The sequence below is a fragment of the Sciurus vulgaris genome (assembly GCF_902686455.1).
Source record: "Sciurus vulgaris genome assembly, chromosome: 5".
Lineage (NCBI taxonomy): Eukaryota > Metazoa > Chordata > Mammalia > Rodentia > Sciuridae > Sciurus > Sciurus vulgaris.
Window position 1 is genome coordinate 87,267,356 of NC_136465.1, and position 21,266 is coordinate 87,288,621.

The 21,266-nt window shown below is 35.5% G+C and overlaps 1 long non-coding RNA gene across 1 annotated transcript in view; it reads right to left on the minus strand.

Moving 5' to 3' along the window:
- Positions 1-9,086: 9,086 nt before the first annotated feature.
- LOC306662026 overlaps positions 9,087-21,266 on the minus strand; it is a 219,949-nt gene continuing 207,769 nt past the window's right edge. The window contains exon 5 of the long non-coding RNA XR_013764029.1: positions 9,087-10,428. This is a non-coding gene — a long non-coding RNA (uncharacterized lncRNA). The remainder of the gene's footprint in view (positions 10,429-21,266) is intronic.

Below are 21,266 nucleotides of genomic sequence, written 5' to 3' on the forward strand. Positions count from 1 at the left end.
TCCTTTTGATAATTTAGAAATGTCATTAGTTTACATAAATAAATTTCTTAGCACTACATAATAGAAGCTTTTGGAAGGTTTTTCATATTTTAATCCATTTTAACTCTCCTGAAAAAGACAACCTCTTCTAGATTATAAATGCAACAGCTTTCCTGAATTAATTTTGTTACATAAATATAATTCTTACCATAGTGTTCTTATCTCCCTAGTCACTTTTTATTCTTATTTTAGAATATGTAAAGTGCCCTCGCTTTGCAAACACCACGCTCACCCTCCAAACTCATACGAATAAAGAAGAATTTATGTTGCGAATAGGATTTACTAATTGGACAGATTTATCTTTTCCTTTCCCCAGGAATGTGGTCTGTGGCCCTAATGACATGCAAATACAGCCCCAGTTCAGAGGCAGCCCTGGCATGAGAGAGTGAGTTAACTTATTGGTATGTAACACTGCTCTCTTATCAGACCTGGGAAAACCACTTAACTGGACAACCAGTAGGCTGATCTTAACACTGCAATTTGCAAACACAGTGACTGTGAAGTTTCAAGGAGAGCTTATTGCTGAAAAAAAAAGGAGAAATTCCATGATTATGTTTTTCAGCAGAAATAACCTGAACAGTATCCCAATGATTCTCCATGGCTACTTCCTACATTCACTTCAGTCCTTCTTATACCTCAATCTTGAAATCTTCTTTTACAAGGAATTTTCCTTTTCTTTAGATGTTTCCTCATGACTGATTTCATTCTTACCTTGAAATTTGATGTTCAAGTCCTCAGCTTGGAGAACCACTTGTAAGTTTGGAAATGGTTTGAAGAGGTTCATGTTTTTTTGGTTTGTTTTGATTTTTGACTAAAAGACTGTAATCATCATACAGCTTTATTTCTTCATTTAGGGTTTGGGAAACTGAAACAAGGCCAAGAGAATTTCAGTGGTTTTTAAAAGCCATTTTAATTGATACTACACTCCAATCTAGTGTTATTTTCACATTTTGTTCAGGTTTCCCTGTTATTTCTAAGCCCGCAGGGAAGATCTTAGAAGAAATATATATGAGAGACTGGCCATAGAGGGCAAGATTGAGCAACATCTAATTTCAGAGAGAATGCTTGGAAAGACCACCCACATTTCTGTTACAGTGAAACATTCTACATGCTCATTAAGAAAGAGATGGATCATTTTTTCCACATTTTTTATTGGTGCATTATAGTTGTACATAATGATGGGATTTGTTGTTACATATTCATACATGCACACAATATAACAATATAATTTGGCCAATACCAATCACTTCCAGTACTTCTCCCCTCCTTCTCCACCTCCCATATTTGATCCCTTTCCTCTATTGATCTCCCTTTGATTTTCTTTAGATCCCAATCCCCACCTTTCTTTTCCTTTTTCCTCTCTAGCTTCCACATGTGAGAGAAAACATATGATCCTTGACCTTCTGAGTTCGGCTTATTTTGCTTAACATAATGGTCTCTAGTTCCACCCATTTTTCCAAGAAACAGGTGGATTATGTATCAATTTTATTTCCGCTTTACTCTCTGATAATTGGATGGGCTTTTCAAAAAATATCTTCATGTGTTTGAAAATGATAAAATTACACAGGTCTTGATTAGGAAGCTATAAAGTAAAGACATAAATCTTAATCTTTCTTCTGCTAATACACACACTCACCGATACAAAAAGCAAGACGAGTCTACAAGAAAAAGACAGAAATCATAATAGGAAAAAGGAACAGGTATATAAACACAATTTAAGGAAGAGAAACTCTAAAAGACCTATGGAAAAAAGCATGGGAGATCATCAAAGAAATGCCAATGAAAAATAACCATTAGTTTTACATTATACTTATAAAAAATGTTGGAAACTGATTTAGGTAAACAATGGTAAAGATGCACACGCGGATACATGTGTGTAGAAACTGCCATGTGTTGTTGGTGGGAAGAATAGGCTGCTGTTTTAAAGAGCAATTTGATGGTATTTAGTCAAGTAAAACACAGCCATGCCATATGACTCATCAATTCTACTCCTGGGTTTATTTCCTTACAAAATTCTCACACTCAGTCTGAAAGGAAACATATACAAAGATATTCACTGCAGTGTTGTTTGTGGTAGCAAGAAGCTAGGTGCAATTTGGAAGTCCACCACCGATGAATGAAAGAAAAGGTGGCAGATGCACACCAAGAAGGACCATGGACAGCTGGAAGAGATGGAGCAGATGAACACAAGCTACAGGGTAGATCTTAAGAGAACGCACAGCTGGTAACACAGCAATACACAACGCCATTTATATCACAATAAGAACTGCAAAAATTGAAGAGATGCTCACACAAAATGGATATTTTTCAAGAACTTTTTAAAAAATATACAATGAAAGTATTAGAATAATTGCCTTATACAGAAGAGGAGAATGGTAATGGGCTATGAGGAAAAAAGAAAAGAGATACATGGGTGAATAGATAACTAAAGAGAAGCAAGGAAACATCAGAATAAACAACCAAAACCATAAAAACTGGAAACAAAAGAGAAAAGAAAAGTAAAATTTGTTTTACTTATTCAAAGTAGCATGAACTTAATGCCCTCAAAGATGAACTAAAATGTCCACTTCCCAGTCTTCCTCAGCCCCTCACATGTCATCTCCACCTCATGTAATGATCAGTGGCCTGCAGTAGTAAGACCCAAGGCTGCAGGTTAGGAGAGGGCATGCTTTCACAAAGTAAGAAAAGTCACTGATAAGCAAAAACTAGAAGGAAAAAATTAGTTATCTGTTTTTGCCTAAGGGGTGATTGGAAACGGTGAATTTGGCTTCATATACTCCCAAAGGATTGACTAGAAGATATCAAAAGACACCAACCAGGACTTGTAAGGGATATAGAGTCCTAACTAGCAAATTGCAATTGCATGTATTTCTTACCAGGTCCAGAGATTATAAAAGCCTGACCATAAAGATATAGCATTGTTTTATTTTGACTCGCTCAAAATTGTAACAAATTTTTGTTTTATAAAGCTGCTTTAGGAAAGATTACATAAATTTTCTGCTTCTCCAATTTCCCACACTCTAATCTTCAACTTTGTTCATGTCTAGCATGTTGCCTCACCTACTTTCTTGATGGTGAAGAAAATCAAGAGAAAGAAGTTGCTGAACTATTCAGTTTTTAATTTGTACTTATTATAGTTCAATGAGTGTGTCAGAAAAAGCAGAGCTACAAAGATAAAATCCATTCCTTTTAAAATGAGTGCTGCATTAAAAGGAATTTTGCTGTTAAATGATTAGTGATACTTTTCTGGGAAATGACAGTATAACAGAAAATGAGTTGACACTTTTCAAATAGGTATTGGAGATGCTTTGGTGCCCTTGACACACAATCTCACATATTCTCAGGATGCCCTGGAGTTTCTAGCACAAAGAACAGACAGTACAAGACTTAATGTAAGACAGCCAATTTACATCTATTCCAAGATATGTGATTCTGTGGGATACAGTGCCTTTCTACAGTTTATACTATAGCAGTAAAAAATATAGGCATCATTAGAGCCAAATTCAAAATATATACAATGACATTTTAAGCATATAACTACAATACAGTTCTTATGCACTGAAGCCAGAAAGCATTTGTGGTGGCCAACTTGAGAACAAATTTTATGGAGTCAATAGAACATAAGAGATTCCCTCCCAAACATTCTGCTATTCTTCTAAATTCAGAATTATAAATCTAGGTATGCTGTCTGTCAAATAAAACTATTCCCCTCTTCCATTCCCACACTTTCTTCTGGTACAGCAACCATGGAGAAGACTCAAATGATGCCAAGAGTAACCTCTTCCTAAAAGTCTGCAGAACAGGGGAAAATCCAAATCAATCTGATTTCATTTACCACTGGTGAAGCAAAGTATAAACCTGAACCCATACCATTTTATAGCACTAGACTTGTAACTTCACGAGTTTACTTTCCATCAATTTCTATAAGTCATTTTCCTGAAAACATACCTGTACCAGGAATTTGACAAACAATACAGGGGCGATCCCTGCTCTGCAGGAACTCAAATTCTTGATGGTATAATGTTAAAGTAACAGAGGAACATTTCTATGTCAAATAATTAGTGCCCTTATAAAGAATGATATTTATTCAATTACTTATTAATGTATTTGGTACTGGGGATTGAACTCAAGGGTGTTTTACCGCTGAGCTACATTCCCAGTTCTTTTTATTTATTTATTTATTTATTTTTGAAAGAGGGTCTTGCTAAGTTACTGAGGCAGGTCTAGAACCTGAGATCCTCCTGCGTGTGTCACTGTGCCTGACTAAGTTATTGTAATTTAAAGATGAAACTTCAGGTGTTATCTTGCTTTGTTTTGTTTTTTTTCACTTGGAGATGGTAATTTTTACTGAGAAGTTAATTTCTTTGCCTTTTGCTGCTATAGATCCCATCCCCCAAAAAATGGAAAAGGAAACTTCTTCATGGGAAACTGGAATCCCTTGTTCTACAATTAACAGCTTCTTCTGACTCATATACAGAAGAAGTGAATGAAATTGGCTTTTCCCAGAATGGCAGGAGATGAAAGATTTTGTGTTTGAAAGGTAGAGATGAATACAGTTAGTGGAAATCTGGCAGAGACATCCATATGATTCCTACCATGAGCCACAAAATGTCAGATCTCCGAGACGGTGGCTTGTGCAGCAGAGGGATGATCACTCCCAACTCCAAGTATGTGATTGAACTTGACATTCTACTTTGCCTGTATTCAAATGACATGAATCCATTCATAAATATTTCATGAAAATAAGTCAAGGTCTGGTTTACAAGAAATCTGGTTCTATAAAAATCCCTCGCAATGACTTTTTGCATGAACTCCTTCACAGCTTACTTTCTATTTTTAGTCTTATGAAAAGAAAGAATATTTATTTAATCTGTTAATATTTATTGTGTTTATTCTTTGTGCCAACCCCTATATTAGGCACTAGAAGCACAAAAAAGAAACATGACACTTTCTTGTTTCTGAGTAGGTCCTAGCTGAACAGATAGAACTAATTATATAATGAACACAGTCATAAACCTGGCACTACAGGAGAGTAAAACACTCTCCCTGGGGAAGTTAAAGAAGGCTTGTATGGAGGATGTGGCCACCAACCCCACCCCATGTATGGGACTGGAGCTTTACTCCTCTAACTGCCTGAATCTGGAAACTGTTCCAGACTGGCACAAAATGCCTGGCCATGACCATATCCACTTCCCAGGGGCAGTCCACATGCACACACTGATCCACACTGGGAGCAACTCCACTACAGCTCCCCAGCTCCCAAGTTTCCAGTAGGGCTGGCTGGGCCTTCATTATGAGAGCATCTGCAGTTCTCCCTTTTTTTTTTTTTTTTGTATTCAAGTACTGGAGATTAAACCCAGAAGCACTCTATCATTGTGTGATTCTCAGCCCCCTTCCTTTTTAAATTTTTTTTTTAATTTGCTCTAATTAGTTATATGACAATAGCATGCATTTTGACACATTGTACACAAATGGGGAATATAACTTCTCATTCCTCTGGCTGTACATGGTACCAAATCACACTGGTCATGTAATTCTACATGTTTACAGGGTAATAATATCTGTCTCATTCTACCATCCTTCCCATCCCCACTGCCCCGCCCCACCCTTCCCCTCACTCCCCTCTGCACAATCCAAAGTTCCTTCATTCTTTCCTCCCCATTCCCCCACTATGGATCAGCATCTGCTTATCAGAGAAAACATTTGACCTTTGGTTTGGGGGGATTGGCTTATTTCACTTAGCATGATATTTTCTAGTTCCATCCATTTACCTGCCAATGCCATAATTTCATTCTTCTTTAAGGATGAGTGATATTCCATTGTGTACATAGACCACATTTTCTTTACCTGTTCATCTGTTGAAGGGCAGCTAGGTTGGTTCCACAGTTTAGTTATTGTGAATTGAGCTGCTGTAAACATTGATGTGGCTATGTCACTGTAGTATGCTGATTTTAGTTCTTTGGGAATAGGCCAAGGAGTGGGATAGATGGGTCAAATGGTGGTTCCATTCCAAGTTTTCCAAGGAATCTCCATACTGCTTTCCATAGTGGTTGCACCATTCTGCAGTCCCACCAGCAATGTATGAATGTACTTTTTTCCCCCACATCCTGGCCAACACTTATTGTTGCTTGTGTTCTTGATAATTTCCATTCTGACTGGAATGAAATGAAGTCTTAGTTTTGATGTGCATTTCTTTAATTGCTAGAGATGATGAACAGTTTTCCATGTGTTTGTTGATCAATTGTATTTCTTCTTCTGTGTAGTGTATGTTCATTTCTTAACTCATTTATTGATTGGGTTATTTGTTTTTAATGGTGTTAAGTTTTTTGAGTTCTTTATATATCCTGGAGATTAGTGCTCTTTCTGAGGTGTATGTGGTAAAGATTTTTTCCCATTCTGTAAGCTCTCCCTTCTCATTATTGATTGTTTCCTTTGCAAGAAGAAGCTTTTGAATTTGAATCCATTCCATTTGATTCTTAATTTTACTTCCTGTGCTTTAGGAGTCTTGTTAAGGAAGTCAGGTCCTAAGCCAACATGATCAAGATTTGGGACTACTTTTTCTTCTCTTAGGTGCAGGGTCTCTATTCTAGTGCCTAAGTCTTTGATCCACTTTGAGTGGATTTTTGTGCTGGGTGAAAGATAGAGGTCAAATTTCATTTTGTTACATATGGATTTCCAATTTTCCCAGTACCATTTGTTGAAGAGGCTATTTTTGTCCAATGTATGTTTTTCGTGCCTTTGTCTAGTATGAAATAACTGAATTTATGAGGGTTCACCTCTGTGTCTTCTATTTTGTACCATTGGTCTACCTATTTTGGTGCCAATACCATGCCATTTTTGTTCCTCTGGCTCTGTAGTATAATTTAAGTTCTGGTATCATGATGTCTCCTACTTCACTCTTCTTGCTAAGGTTTGCTTTGGTTATTTTGGGTCTCTTATTTTTCCAAATAAATTTCATGATCTCAGCCCCTCCCTTTTTAATTTTATTTTTTAATTTTAATTTAATTTAATTTAATTTTTTTTATTTTGAACCTTCTGTCTCAGCCTCTTGGAGTAGCTGAGATTACAGGGGTGGCCCACCACACCTTGCTTCACCTTTCCCCTTCTAACTCAGGAGTGGGCAAACTTTTTTCCAAAAGAAATGGATAATAAATGTTAGGCATTTTATTCCACACAAGGTCAATCTTGAGTATCCCCCGCACCCCACACACACAACCCATTAAAAATGTAAAAACCATTCTTACTTAGCTCAGGACTACATACAAAGAGGCCATGGGTCATATTGGTTTGCTAAACCCCACTCCACCAAAAACAGCTTTCTTAACTGCTCCCCACAAGTATGGATCCCAAGAAACAGTAAACATCCTGGAAGAAAATGTGTTTCAGAGTCTGGGGAACCTGATTATGATGAAGGAAAGTCATTGGGACCAAAATGTTTAACAAGAGTTTACTGAACCGCGGTAGTGACCATGTTGCACTTTACCTAAACCTGTGGTCCTGGAGAATAGAGAGTTAATCTTTCTTACCTTTTGTTTTCCAAAATCCCTCTCCACTTGTGTGTTCTGGGAAAGGGGTAATTGCAAAGAACCACCTACTCCATATAAACAAGACTCAAGGTCCCCTCTGCCTCCTAACTCTCGTAAGACTCGCAGACGGCTCCCTCATTTATGTGTGACAAGACCAGACACTGACCCTGAAAATTCCCATCCTTTATCTCAGAAATGATTAACTGAACCGTTTGTCCACCCAAAACTGGCTCAACTCAGGGATAAACTTTTCTTGCTCATCTGACTGACTGAAACTCCCTCCAATTACAAAAACAATCCCAGCTGCAAAATCATCCTACCTCTAACTTATCTTCTCCTCCCTATAAAATTTAAGGCAAAACCACCCTGCCGAAACACTCTGATCTCGATCCTGGGGTGGATTCCCCATTGCAACATTCTGAGCAACAAAAGTTGCTCACTTGTTCTGGGTTTTGCCTTCAACAGTGAGGATATGACTGCAAGCAGAAGAAGGTATGCACAAAGACACTGAAGTACAATAGGACCAGATAGACTCAAGAGACTGAGCAGACTGAGACGGTGGAAACATGGAGCACAGGTTGGAACCAGAGTGCAAGACAGTAGATGAAGCTAGAGTATTGTAGTGGAGTGGCCTGAGGGGCCTAGCACGTTAAGCCAAGGGTTCAATCTGCAATGTTGTGAGGTTGCTGATGGCCTTTGTAAGTCCTCTCTTGAAAACAAAGCGGCTTGACCACTAGCCAGGGGTAAATAGTTCCTGAAGGAGAGAATAAACAAACAAAAATCTTTAGAAGTTATCACCAAGAGAACATGGTCCCCTAAGGTTGGGATCCTTGGCTGACAAACCTCTAAGAGTCTCAGAAGAATTCTGGAAACACATGTATCCGCTTTACATTTTTAAGTAGATGTTTAAGGTTTGTCTTTGAAAGTTAAAAGAGGTGGGTAGACTTCAGACACATTGTGGATGTTTACATTTTGAAATAAATCATTCAAGTTTTAAAATGTAGATAGTAGAATCTAAAGACCAGACATTCGTCCGTTCAAAAAATAAGTAAACATTTTTCTAATTTTATAGAATTCCTTTATCTTCTTGGATTTCTCTCATTTCACCAACAAATTTTGTCTTAATATATTTTAAACTAGAAAGTTTCACTGATTATTCTATCAACCATTTTGCTACAAAAATGTGTATAATATTTTTCCTGTATGATAAGATCTAAGAGTTTTTACATTGTTTTCTTCTATAAACAATAATTCAAAACTATATAAATAAATTATGTGTAATTAATACATTAGAAATTTCACAAGTTAGGTTTAAAAGTAAAAACACAATTTATTAAAAATGTACCTCAGTGATATGGATTGAGCTAATTTATTTCCAATTAGTTTATGCATCTTTGAATGAATATGACTCATTGCTAAAAAGTGTTCACCATCAAATCTATTTTTATTTTTACTCTATTGATATGAGCAATGAGCAGTTTTGGCAAGTTAATAAGTGAATGGGAATTTTAAAAAAGTTCTTAAGGTAGTTCTCTAAATTCTACTGAATTTTATACCAAAAAAAATCAGGTAACCAATTATGAAAAATTATTTCTTATGGTACAACAATTGCCAACTTGTCATGAAAGCATAGAATTAAAAACCACCTCATTTGCAAAGGGCTTTGTTTTCCCATCTTAGCTTTTGGAAAGAAGAGTACAAAGAGCATCAATGCTCATTAATGACCAGCAGGACACCTGGAACATTTAGAAAGCATATTACTTAATTCAATATATTCAGACAGGGAAGGAGAAATTAAAATATTAAATTTAGTTTTTAAATTTAAAATATATCAACATCCAAGGTTAATTCATTTAAGTAGTGGAAAATGCACCATATAATCTAATTAAGGAAAACCAAACCTCATGGTTAAACCCATTAGCCATATCTGGAAAATAAATCAAACTTTTTAAGGTTTTACTTAAAATATAAATGTTAATACACATTTTTAGAAATATAAAAATCACTGTGAAATAAATTAGGAATCAAAACTAAAAGTTTTCATAGCTAACATAAGGTAATTTATCCATTTGCTTTACAAGTTGAAAACAATAAAATGCCATACTTGCAAAATTGTACAAATTATGAATTATTTATAAAGTTAAGAGCATAAAACCAGGTATTGTATTCCTTTGGTAAATGAGTGTATGTGCATGTATTAAACTCCGGTGTTCAGCCTTGCTGTAAATTCAAAAATTATGTATACAACATAGTAAATAAACTCATAATTAAAATTTCCTATATATTTCTTGAAAGAAATGATAGGTACTACTAAAAATTACTTAGTCTAGCAGTTAGCAGGCAATTACATTTTTTGCTAGGAAGCAGAAAATAGTAAATATTTTCTAAATGAAACAAGATTAGGTTAATTTAAATCAGGGTAAATATTTTATAAAATTGATTTGAGAAAATAAGTTTAACCACTTTAGCAAATGATGAACCCCAATCTGAAAGAAATCACTTTAAATGTTCATTTTCAGTTTTAAGTGCCTTATAAAAAAATTTTAGAGTCCCAAATTTCCAGTTCCATGTAAAAGAATCAGCAGTCTAATTTTTACTCCTTTGGCTCTTCATCTTGAGCTAATAGCACATCTGGAGAGGGACTGCTGGAAACAACTGAAAAGAATCACTTACCTTTAACTGGAAATTCTTCTTCTCAAGGTACTCTCTCAAGAATGGCTCATTCTTCTACAGTCCTCAAAGCTACGCTAGAGGTGGAAGCACCCTGTTATTCCACTCCACAGTGCATCTGAATTCAGAGCGTGGACAGCACTCAACCAACACTCAGACGCCTTTCTCTGAGCACCCTTGAACTTTTCACACCCTGGGAAAAATGCACCTTAGTCAGATGAGGTTTGGATAAGGGGTATGTCATTTTTATAGAGTGAAAGCTACTATGAAAAGAAAGGTGGCAAAAGAGAATCTCCTTGGACTGCAGGAGAGTGCTTAGCAGATGTGCTTCAGGAAAAGTACTGTCTATGGAAACTGAGCATTTAGAAAACTTCTTTACAAACTCCCAGAGGTATTTACAGTCCAGCCAGAATACTGCTGCCGTCAGGTATGGGCAGCATAGTTCTCAAGAGAAAGCTCAGAATAAGAACGTACACAAATGTCTGAGGCTTCTGGCAAAGTTTCTCTGCCTTATTCTGTCCCCAGAGATTCTGTACACATGCCTCTGTAATTATTTCCATTAAAGACTAGAAGGAGTTTGACCTCTTTATGTCACCCTCAAAAAGGGAAAAAGCGTAACTGGGGATCATTACTCACAGTCATTTCAAGTATAAGCAAGAGGGTCGTCTCTACCTCAAAGTTAGCAGTGACCAATCTGTCCCCAGGAGCTGGCCTCCTAAAACAGGAGTGGGAGGGAGTGCACTGGGCGGGGAAGGAGGGGAGAGGGAACTGGGCAGTGGTGGGAGAAAATGGGACTGGCAGCGGGGAGGGTTACAGGGGCACAACAGCAGGGTCATCGCTGTTCAATCCCTTGAAATAACTGCAGAGGAAAAAATTCCCACTGTAGAGATGAAGAAGTGGCATAAGAAATGTTTACTACTTAATATTTTTGACAGGAAAATAAAAAGAACTTTAATGAAAAAGTCTTCAGGCTGATGTCTGCTTCTTAGACTTCTGGTTATTTCTCTGACAGACATACAAAGGGAGACATTAATTCACTTAGGGCATATAAAATAGAAAGGAGTCTCTTGGCTAACAAGTTATCTAAATTAGGTGATATATAATTTTGTAAGAATTACTGTCTACATTTATATGAAAATAAAGTATGAAACACACAAAGAATGAAGAAAGGGATTTGACTTTCAAAACTAGAATACTTGGGTATTCTTCACATTTATGATGATAAAAATTTAAGAAAAAATAAGGAAAGTCATTCTACAGAAAACTCAGTGGAAAAAATACTTGGGTGCTTTAATTTCCATGTTAAAAATTAATCTTGCAACATTTTATACAAAATCTTATAATTGGTTCTATAGTTAATTAAAATTTCATTAGTGAGCAGATATGAAAAGCACAACGTTTTTGAAGTATTTATTATTCCTTCTTGGATTGCTAATGAATTAAAAACTCAAGTGCATCTGTATTAAAGTCACCTTCCTGCTCATTTATCTACATACTCAGAAAGCAATATGTTGAAACCAAGACGGCTTGGTATATTTGGTACTATTATTTTCCCTAACGAAATCATGAATGTAAATTTATTCAGTGGTACTTTCTGAAAAATTAACTACTGTTGCAGCTAACATAGTCTTTTCCAGTCCAGTTACTTTAGTAATTAAGATTCTATTTGAAGTTCATTTTCATTTAGGCATATTATAACTTTTGCCAACATTTTTCTCTTCACCCAAAGGATGGCGTGAAGTCACGTCAACCTCATTTTTAAATGTTCTGATCTGTAGATTCTTCATGGAATAAGATACTCTTTCACCCTCTGGAGTTTGGTTCATATTCCTAATCCATTTAAAATAGAACTAAAAGGAGCCAACTATTGAAAGGAATATCAGTGTTTTTGAAAATATTTGGTATATTTCTTAATTGCAAATATTCTACTACAAAATTGATTAAATTGCCCACAAAGTAAAATAGATAGATATGGATTTATATTTTTACTAGTAGTAAATTTTATTAAGATCCATTTCTACATTAAGAAAACCAAGAAAAACATTCCTTAAGGGCTTAAAATATTTCCTGTTGTGAAAATTTCTGTTAATTAATTAAAAGCCAGTCAAAGGATATTATTATAGTTATGAACATTAAAGCAGACTCACAGCTCAAAATATAGCAAAGTAAATTTTTCCACCTGAAGCACTTTTTTAAGGGGGTTATGCAGTTTTTGGAATTCTCTGTTTACACACACACATGCACACACGCACAAAGAAATACTATGTAGTCTTCAAATCCTAAATTCATTTATGAGATAGAAGAGACAGGAAGAAGGAGGCTCTAACCCCACTAGACTGTTATCAGAATGAACTACGTAAAATTGCTAGTATTTGACCATTGTTGAACTGCAGAATTGGCAGTTTCTTACAGTTAAGCCTATAAAGTGAATTTGTTTTGTTTGGGGGTTTGTTTGGAGTGCTGGAGATTAAACCCAGAGCTTCACATCATTCTTCACTGAGCCATATTCCACAAGCCTGATGTCCATTTCTGAATCATTCCCACAGTGGTTCTACACCACGTTCCCCACAGAGAAGCTCTGTGGAGAGGGCTGTGCTGCTGCTCCTGAGGAGTGGCAGGGACTGTGACATGTGAAGAGGAATCTTGTGGAGGTGTCTACCACTATGTCATTGTTTCCACCAGATAAGCTGTTTTGATCCTTTTTATATTACAGGGCTCCCAGTAAAACATTACTTAAAAAAAGAATCCCATGCCTAAAACATAATTTTGAAAAATCATTCCAGTATCACAAAAATATATTGAAATCATAGGACATCATCCAATACCCTTAACTTAGAGCAGTTGCTATGACCCTGAGAGATTAAGTGCTTTCCCCAGGTCCACAGCATGAGTCCTTGGCCGGACAGACCCAAATCCCTTCAAGTCCCATGTGCTCTTCGATACACCATTAAATGATACCACTACCTCATAATTATATGCTCCAAGCCCTCCATTTTCTAGGCCATGGCTTCCTGCTTCTTCATGTCTGTTCATGAACTCCATTCTCCAGACACCTTACCACCCTCATCTCTTCTACTGATATTCCCATTTTTCAAGCTTATTCCTAATCAAAGTTACCCGGGATTGAACATCATATCACCTGGTGGATTTGGACCTGTTCCAAGTATAGTGGGACCCCACCCCATTTGTTCTAGATGTGTAGTTATGTTTTCAGTCATTTTATGGTAGAAATGCAGATGCCAGCTACTACTCTCAGGGCTGTCCTCAAGCTTCTGCTACTTTAAGAATGAAAGGGGGGAGGGGAAATTATGGAATGTCACCTCAGAGTCACAGAAAGAAAACCATAGTGAGAGTGAAATGGAGTATTCTGGGTAAAAAAAATGGATGCACCATCAAAACGCTTCTCTGGAGGGGGTCCCATTCACCTGTCATAAGGCACAGCTGATCCAAGCAGCTCAAAAGATGGAACTAGTGGGTGATTTCCTTAAAGGAAGAAAACCTGTCTTGTTCAGTATTTGTGAGATAACGTCCTTATGGGAACAAAGCACCATCTTTAACTAAGTGTACTACTCTCAGAATGAAGGACAATTATGGGATGTGTGGTTAGAGAGGCAATGGAGAGAACTCTTGCCTATCAAACTCATCCCTTGTGTGAGCACATGCTTTGTAAGTCCTCTTGTTAATATTTTATATGAAAATCAAGGTCAGGGAGGAATGGAGGAAACTATTCTAAAACACAAAATACTAACAACATTACATCTGAAAATGCAGCTATTATATAAAATTTGGAGAAGAACACATTCAACTCTAAATAAATAAATAATGGAGTATTCAAGAAAGTCAATTCTCTGTAAAAAGATAAAAGATGATTTTAAGACATGAAGAACCTAAATAATTTATCAATAAGGTCAAAGAACACTCATCACACAATCTGATAGTGTGATGATATATCTAAACTTTATCTGAATTTTATTTTATGAATTTGTATGAATTTAGAATCAAGTTAATTTTTTTCTCTTCCACCAAGAGTACCAATGCCATTTGGGTAATGATTCTGGGCCTCTACCATTAAGTTGTAGACCTTTTTAAGCTACATTAAAATTCCTACATCTATCTGTTTTCATTTCATTTTTCTATTTTCCTTCCCTTAAGTCCCCATCACCTGTTTTCAAAAATAATGCATTAGGACATCGTAATGATGGTCAAGCTGTTGACCATCTTTATGTGGTCATTTTTCTCCAGATAAATTTTAGAATTTTTGCTGAAGTTATTTTTCAATCTGATTGGGGAAATTAACAACCATTCCAACATTTTTGAGTGTTCTTAATTTTCAAGACACTGTGCTAAAAGTTTTTTTTTTTTAATTTGTGACAATATATTCACAAGAACCCTGAAAAGTAGCATTATTATCACTAACATAAGTATTAAAACTGAGGTTGAGGAATTTTAAGCAGCACTAAGTGAAGGAGGTAAAAGTTCAACCTGAGAGCTGGGGAGATAGCTCAGCTGGTAGAGAAGGCCTTGAGTTCGACCCCCAGTACCGCAAGAAAAAAAAAAACGTTCAGCCTGGGTGAGTTTGGTGTTAAGCCCATGATCTTAATTATTACTATATACTACCTGTGTCACTTAGCTTTCCTTTGCTGGCACAAAATACCTGAGAAAATTAATTAAAGGAGGAAAAGATTTATTTTGGCTTACAGTTTTAGAGATTTCAATCCATGGTTAGTTGACTGGTTGCATTGGGACCTGTGATAACACAGTACATCATGGCAGGAAGCATTTGGTAGAACAAAGCTGAGCTGCCTCACCTCATGGCAGCCAGAAAGCAAAGAGAGAGCATAATTCCTCCAAGGGCATATCCCCTGTAACCAAACTTCTTCCACTACCTAAAGGTTCCACCACCTCCCGATAGTGTGCCCAGGCTAGAGACCAAGCCTTTAGCATCTGAGCTTTTGAGGGACATTTAAGATCCAAGCCACAGTACTAACTCTTCTTTGAGTATTACAATATATCTCTGCATCCATTCAAAAACACTTCCACATACAGTAGTAAAATATGATAGGTTTCTTTTTCTTTACATTTCTTAAGTTGATTCCTAATAATATTGTGCTTTGTTCTGTTGCAGTTATGAAAGAGAGTTCTTTGTTGCTTTATCTAATTGGCTTATATACTATGATGGAACCTATCAATTTATTAATATTTCATTTAGAATTTTTAATGAAAGGTGAGATTAGTTTGTAATTATTATGGGTAAATTTTCAAGTTTTGACATCATATGTGATACTATACTAGATGTTTTGTTTATTATAATAATCAAGGTATCAAGAAACAAATATTGTAGTCAAATGAAGGTAATTTTGAGAAAGATCAATAATAAAGTTCTCATGTACAGAGAGACAAGCAGGGAGTACAAGTAAACTGCCAACTACAGTGCAATACCTTAGGGTTGCTGACACACCTGGATGTGAAGGAGGGAAGGGAGGAAGAGTTACCAGGACCTGTAATGACAGAATAACATGAAAGTGGTCACCCTGAAAGAACCTGTGATCTTTGGTCAGGTCTCAAGCAGCTTAAGGCCACTCCTCAGGAAGGGAGCCAAGGAGCCCCTCCCCACTCCCCTGCTTGGTTTCCCATTTGTTTGAACCCTGGATTTAGAGTTTGCTTATTTGGAGTGCATCTGGGTGCAGAGGGCAGTGGGGAAAAGGGTGGAGTGAATGTGAAGGGGCGCACAGGATTTTCAAAGCTCTGAGCAAAGTGTATGCTTTGCTATTCTTGGGACATTTAAATGAACAATTTTCAAAGACTTTGTGACTTTAGAGCCTGTATTTTTAGATAATTGGCATGTTTTAAAATTTCTTTCCTAATGATTACATTAGAAAGCTTTTCTACATCTCAAGTCAATTTTAATACTTTTTTTGCTTCAGAAAGTTATTCATGTCATTGAAATGGAAGTCGTATACTTCAATATGCATCTCTTATGATTTTATTCTACTCTTCATTTATTGTTAAATCCCCTTTCTCATTTCAACAGCTTGCATGTTCTTTTTTTAGATGTTTCATTGGTTTGACTTATTTGTTACAAACTAGATTCTGTATATACTTATCAATTCATGATTTTTTAAAATTTTATCTTATTTCTAATTTTAGTATATATGTTTGTATGTACACACTATCTCCTTTCATTCAGATTTCTTAAAGTTGGTTCTTTTTATTTTTATCTTTCTAACTTGCTTGATTCATTCATATTCTGTTTTTGAATGTTCAAAACATGTGACAGAACAAATAACATGTATCCCATTTGTTTACAATAAAAAAATAATAATAATAATAAAAAACATGTGACAGTGTTTACTTTCAAGTAAGAATACTTTTAGTCCTATCACATAGGTTTTGATATGACATATTTTTTTCTTTGCTTAGCTTTTGAATTATTACTTTGATCCTATGATAAATTGTGGAGATGTCTTTATTCGAGTGATTTAAGAAATTTTATTGTCAATTCCATTTTTATTTAAGGAAAAAATATGACCTATATAGTCCCTAACTTCCAAAAGATATAGCATTTAGCATTTATTATTTCCATTTTTAAAGATTTTGTCATTACCGCAAGTGTCCAATAACAAAATATATTGCTGTATGTTTTTACATTTATATGAATGATACCATACCATTTCTTTTTACAACTTGAATTTTTGATGCCAAATTTTATATTTTTTAGATATGTTCAGGACTGTATATAATCATAGGTTATTCATTTGAGCTACTATTGAGTTTGAAATTGCATGTATGACCCACAAGTTATTATTCTGTACATGGGCAGGTAAGTTCTCTCTGATTCTTTGCAAGTATAAATGGTACAGCAAACCTGGGTTTCCTTATGCATACAAGGGAGAGTTCCTATAAAAAGCCTAGGACTATAACCACCAATGATAGGTTATACAAATCTTCAGCTTAACAAGATACTGCCTAATTACATTCCAAATTGATCAAAACAACCTTTGAATTCTTTCTAATTTAATATAGAAACAAGTGTTTTCTTGTTTGGTTTTGACTGGATCCAGATTTCATTTGAATAAATACTCCTTCAACATCTGAAAAACAACAAAGCTATTGTGTTCATGGATTACAAAATCAGTTACAAATTATTGTTTCAAAATAATTACTCATATTGTCCAAATATTAAACATTTTGTTTATTCTTGCTCTAACATGGATATATGGAGGAGTGCTAAAGTATCTCACTATACTCTTGTGCATTTCATATTCCCAACAAGTTCAGGTCTATAAATAATAGTACTTTATTATTTCAAGATTTTTTGTCTGTTTTTTTTTTATATAGTACATTACAACTGCCCTGCTATTGTCTTCATTTTTTAACCCTTTTGATATGACTAAGAATGTCCTTTTTAAATTTTTAAAAATTGTTGTGCACTATATCTCTTTGCTCCTGTTTAATTTCATAATGGTGTACTCTTGTGTGAATCACTTCTCTTCATTACAAAAAAAATTATTTTTTTTTGTTACAAAAAACTATTATTTTCTGGGCATGGTGGTGCAGACCTGTAATCCCAGCTGCTTGGGAGGCTGAGGCAGGAGGATCTTGAGTTCAAAGCCTGCCTCAGCAATTTAGGGAGGCCCTAAGCAACTCAGGAGACACTGTCTCTAAATAAAATACATAAAAAGGGCTAGGCATGTGGCTCAGTGGTTGAGTGCCCCTGGGTTCAATCCCCAGTACACACCCACTCCAATTGCCCCTCATCAGATAGCAATTATTTATAAATATGGAGATTCCACTCATTTGCATTAAATGTTATATTTGCTAAGTTTGCTTTGATGTCTGTCAACTTATTCTATGCATTCTATTCTTGATTTATTTTTCTGCCTTTATTCTCTGCAAAATTTATAAAAAGAATCAAGTTTGTTCCTACTAATAAATCTGCAAAGGCTTTGCAATGACCTATATTAAAGTAACTACCACATCCAATAACAGAACACTGTTATTTTGCTTTTCTTTTAGAAAAGTAGGGGTCCCTACTCTGAATCCACGTCTATCTCTCTTTCTAATCCTCCTAGATTTATTATGATAATAACATGGATAACAGCAATAACAGTTGTTGTGTATTGAATACTTATAATGTTCCACTCACTGTTTTAAGCATTTTATATGTTAATTCATTTCCCCCTCACTACAGCCCTATGAAGTAAGTGTTACTCTTGTTGTCAGTTATAAGTAGGAAAATTGGGTTGCTGAGAGTTTAATTTGTCCAAAGGTCATAAAACTTCATATGTAAGGGGAGTTGTATTTTGAACCCAGAAACTCTGAAGTCAGAGCCCCATACTTAACCACTACATTAAGTACACTTAACTACTACATTAAAACACTTTTCTGAAATTCAACAAAGTATAGTTGTATTTTATTGCATAGATTATAAAAGAAAAATCTGTATTTTATTTAACATATGTAAAGAATTTTTAAAATTACCTTAATCTAGCACCTCCTTCATGTTTTTATTCAGATGTCAGTTTTTCAGCCTTGACTATCATATTTAAAACTTACCATGCTCCCATATACTCCCCTTCCTAGATTTAATTATTCCATCACACTATCACTGCCCTCCACTATTACCTGGTTTCTTTTGCTTCTTTGTCTTCTCCCCCACTAGAGTGTAAACTTTGTGGGGATATGGGCATACAGCCCTATCCTAAGTACCTAGAACATTGCTCAAGACATTACAGTCATCTGCATGTGTTGCTGGGGGATGTAGCTCAGTGGTAGAGCACTTACCTGGCACATGCAAGGTCTGGGTTTGATTCCCAGCATTGAAAATAATGAATTTATAAATATTTGTTGAGTGAATAAGTAAATGAGTAATAGAGTTCAGTGGTCACCACCAGTTCTTTCCACTTGTTATTTGGTCATTACTTTATTCTATTCTTTCACTCATTTTTCTTTTTCCTTTCTATTTGAGAAGGACTCTCTGAGTTCTCACAAAAAATGAATGGTTACAGCATTATTTATTCCAGTTTTCCCTAAAACTATATATCTTCCATGCATTATAGTATTCACTGACATGGAAAAAAAGTTCTGAGGACAACTTAATTTTTTTCTCTTTATAAGTAATCTGAGATTTTTAAAAAGTATTTTTAATGGGGATTTTCTAGTAAGAGGGATGAGTACTCTAGTACCCATGCTATACTTCAAAATATCCATCACAATGTAAGACAAAATGCAATGTGAAAACTTAGTATCCATTGTGATATCATGTAAATAAAAAGAGAAAGCAAAGAATGGCATCATTCAATTTTAATTTATGAAGATAACAAAAATGCAATTGGATCAGGGAAAAATAACTCTTAAGTAAGGAGGTTGGATTTTTTCCATAAAAACTTATCCTTAATTAAATTTTAAAATAGTTTTAACAAGCTGTTGCTTGTAACAGTTACACTTAGTTTCCAAAAAAAATTAGAAATATTAGCAATCTAACAGTAAGCCTGGAGTCACTATCATTCCTTTGTGACTATAGAACAAAGTTTATTGTCATTTTATTGACATAGATATTGTAATGGAATACTACTGAACAGAAAGACATCAAAAGGCACAGTTAACCTCATATCAGTTTCCTACAGTGGCAAAGATACTGAAACTATACTGCACAGAGATGACTAAAAGTAACATATAAGGCAGCATTCTCTCAAGTGGAGAGAGGAGTTTCCAGAGTGGTACATTCATTTTTTATTTTTTCATTTTTATTTATTTAGTTAGTTTTGGTACCAGAAATTCCCAGGGGTGCTTAACCACTAAATAACATCACCAGCCCATTTTGTTTTTTGTTTTTTGGTTTTTTTTTTTTTTTTTGAGACAGGGCCTCACTAAATCACTGAGGCTGCCTTTGAACTTGCAATTCTCCTGCCTCAGCCTACCAAGTTACTGGATTTACAGGCATGCACCACCATGCCCAGTGAGTGTATTCGTTTCTTACTGCTGCTGTAGCAAAGTACCATAAACCTAGAGTCTGAGAGCAACACAGTTCTGGAGGTAGAAAGGCTAAAGTGGGTCGGGCAGGTCTGCGTTCCTACCTGAGACTCCAGAGAGCCTGTTTCTTTGCCTTTTCCAGCTTCCAAAAGTCACCTATAGCTCTTGGTTCACAGCCCCATATCACTCCAGCCTCTGATTCCATCATCATTGCATCTTCTTCTCTGACTGGGACCCTCCTGCCTCCTGCCTCCCTCTTAGAATGACCCTTATGATTACATGGGGTCCATCAAGATAATCTCTTCATCTCAATCCTTTTTCCTGCAAAGTACCTTTTTCCTGTAAGGGAGCAGAGCGACAGGTTTAGGAAATTAGGAAACATGATTATCCCAAATTCCTCCTGTCCCACTTAACATGGCAGATTCTAGAGTATGCTAATGATGAGAATTTAATAGAGAGGAAAAAGTGACAATGCCAGAAAAAGCAGATATGACAGCAAGATCCTTAAGAAACGAGAGGAACAGGATCTAGGGATGCTTCTCCCACTTGAGCAGTACTTAGTGCATTTTAAGTGCTTGATAAGTATTTACAATCACTATAAATACATTCTGAAGCTTAAGCATTTACTTAGGAGACACTAAAAGTCAGAAACCTGATGTTCTACATTTGCAGCAAAATTAGACAAGAACATTTATCCAATAATAAAAAATTAAAAATACTGTTTCAAAATCTTATTTAAGAGAGATAAAATAAGAAAATATTCAAATGATAAAATATAAATAGAACACATCGAAATTCATAGACAGTGCCAAAATAATATAATAATAAAGGAAATACACTTTTCAAGATAAATATATATGTGTGTGTGTGTGTGTGTGTGTGTGTGTGTGTGTGTGTGTGTGTGTGTTAACAGTAGTATCTTAAGACTTGGAAGAGAAACAATGAAGCCAAATAAAGTTGGAAAAAATAAATGGTACAATGAAGATCAGAAATCAGCATGCTGAAGGAGAGACAACAATCAGTAAAATTTAATCACTCCAAACAATAATTAACAGGGAG